Source organism: Acinonyx jubatus, chromosome A1, assembly GCF_027475565.1.
Source record: "Acinonyx jubatus isolate Ajub_Pintada_27869175 chromosome A1, VMU_Ajub_asm_v1.0, whole genome shotgun sequence".
Classification (NCBI taxonomy): Eukaryota; Metazoa; Chordata; class Mammalia; order Carnivora; family Felidae; genus Acinonyx; species Acinonyx jubatus.
Genome location: NC_069380.1, coordinates 116,841,476 through 116,844,105, shown reverse-complemented (window position 1 = coordinate 116,844,105; position 2,630 = coordinate 116,841,476).

The following is a 2,630-nucleotide window of genomic DNA, read 5'->3' as shown; positions in this document are numbered from 1 at the left end:
CTTAACTGAATGTTACTTATTTGTAACTCTCTGAAGGTAACAGCCTTGGACTGGAAGGACTGTCATCTGTATACCTGTCAATTTTACAGGACCGCAAACGTCAAAGGCACGAACGGCATCTCTTTACATGTTTTGTGTGTGTGTGATTTTTTTTAAGTTAAAATTTGTTTTTTAAAGTTTATTTATTCTGGAGACGACAGAGACAGAGATGAGTGGGGGAGACGCAGAGAGAGAGAGGGAGACACAGAATCTGAAGCAGCCTCCAGGCTCTGAGCTGTCAGCACAGAGCCCGACACGGGCCTGGAACTTACGGACCGTAAGCTCATGACCTGAGCCGAAGTCGGATGTTTAACTGACTGAGCCACCCAGGCGCCCTGTGTGTGTGTAATTTTTAAGATAAGGTGTGCCTCTCTGATGAGGTGAGGTTTAGGCAGACACACAAACAAAATGAGAGTAATCCTTGAAGATACTGGGAGGTGGGAGACTGGGAGAGGGGACATTCCAGGCGGAGGGCATGGCGAATGCAAAGGCTCTCCAGTAAGGGGCACGTTTGAGGAATAAAACCTCCCCTGTCACTCTGTCCCCTGTCCCTGCTTTATTTTCCTTTAAGGCACTCTTCACCATTTGACACTAAATTTATGGGTTTATTTGCTTACTATATACATCTCCACTACACTGTGAGCTTTATGAGGATATGGACTTTATTTTTGCGGATCTTCAGAGGAGATCAGAGATCAGAGGAAACTCCATACATATTTGTTTAGAAACACATGAATAAATGTATAGAGCATTATGTGTATTTTTTCAAATTTTTTTAACGTTTACTTATTATTGAGAGACAGAGAGAGACAGAGCAGCAGTCTGCTCTCAGTCTGCTCTCTGCCCCTCCCCTCTGCTTGGGAGGGGCAGAGAGAGGGGGAGACACAGAATCCAAACCAGGCTCCAGGCTGTGAGTTGTCAGCACAGAGCCCGATGTGGGGCTTGAACTCACAAACTGCGAGATCATGACCTGAGCTGAAGTCAGATGCTTAACCGACTGAGCCACCCAGGTGTCCTGAGCATTATGTGTATTTTCAAGTTTTACTTTTATTAAGTATGTATCATGCACACCCAATGAACTATGTACTTTATATACTTCATTTATTTCTTCTTTAAAAAAAAAAAAAGTCTTATTTTTAAGTAATCTCTTCACCCAATGTGGGGCTTAACTCATAACTGTGAGATTAAGAGTCACAAGTTCCACCGACTGAGCCCGCCAGGCGCCCCTCTTCTTTTAATTCTCACCCCAACCCCATTACGGTGAGTACTCCCACCAGCATTTTACAGGTAGTACAACTGAGGTAAGGTAACTTACATTAGATGACTCTACCGGTAAGTGGTGAAGCTGGGATATGAGCCCAGGACTGACCCAAAAGCCCAAGCCTTTCCAAGAATATACAATGAGGGAAAAGCAATCTCTTCAACAAATGGTGTTGGAAAAAAAACGGATAGTTACATGTAAAAGAATGAAACTGGACCAACTTCTTCCATCATGCACAAAAATAAACTGAAAATAGATTAGAGACCTATACGTAAGACCTGAAACCATGAAACTCCTCAAAGAAAACATAGGCTCTAATCTCTTCAGCATCAGCCTTGGCAACATATTTATGGATGTGTCTCCTCAGGGAAGGGAAACAAAAACAAAAATAAACTATTGGGACTACAGCAAAATAAGAAAGGGTTCGGACAGTGAAGGGAACAATCAACAAAAAGAAAAGACAACCTAATGAATGGGAGAAGATATTTGCAAATGACATATCTGATAAAGGGTTAGTATTCAAAATACACAAAGAGCCTGAACAAACAGCCCTGGAAAAAAAAATCTGATTAAAAAATAGGGGACCTGAATAGACACTTTTCCAAAGAAGACATACAAATGGCCACCAGATAAATGAAAACATGCTTAACATCACTCATCATCAGGGAAATAAGTGCAAATCAAAACTACGATGAAATATCACCTCATACCTGTCAGAATGGCTAGTATCAAAAACACAAAAAATAACAAGTGTTAGGAACGAAGTGGAGAAAAGAAAACCATGGTGCGCTGTTGGTGGGAATGTAAACTGAAGCAACCACCATGAAATAAACAGTATGGAGGTTCCCCCCAAACTAGAAATAAAAATACCATATGATTCAGTAAATCTACTACTGGGTCTCTACCCAAAGAAAACAAAAATATTAATTCAAAAAGATATATGTACCTCTATGCTTATTTTAGTATTTACAATAAATAAGATATGGAGACAACCTAAGAGTCCATTAAGAGATGAATGGGTAAAAAAAGTTGTGGCGTGTGTGTGTGTGTGTGTGTACATATATACACACACACATATACATGCACAATGGAATACCATTCAGCCATAAAAGAAAAGAATGAGATCTTGCCATTGTGACAACATGGATGGACCTACAGGCATTATGCCAAGTGAAATAAGTCACAAAGAGAACAACAAATATGATTTCACTTATATGTGGCAACTAAAAACACAACAAATGAACACACAAACAAAAAAACAGAAGCAGACGTATAAATACAGAGAACAAATCTGTGGTTGCCAGAAAGGAGGGGTGAGAGAGATGGGTGA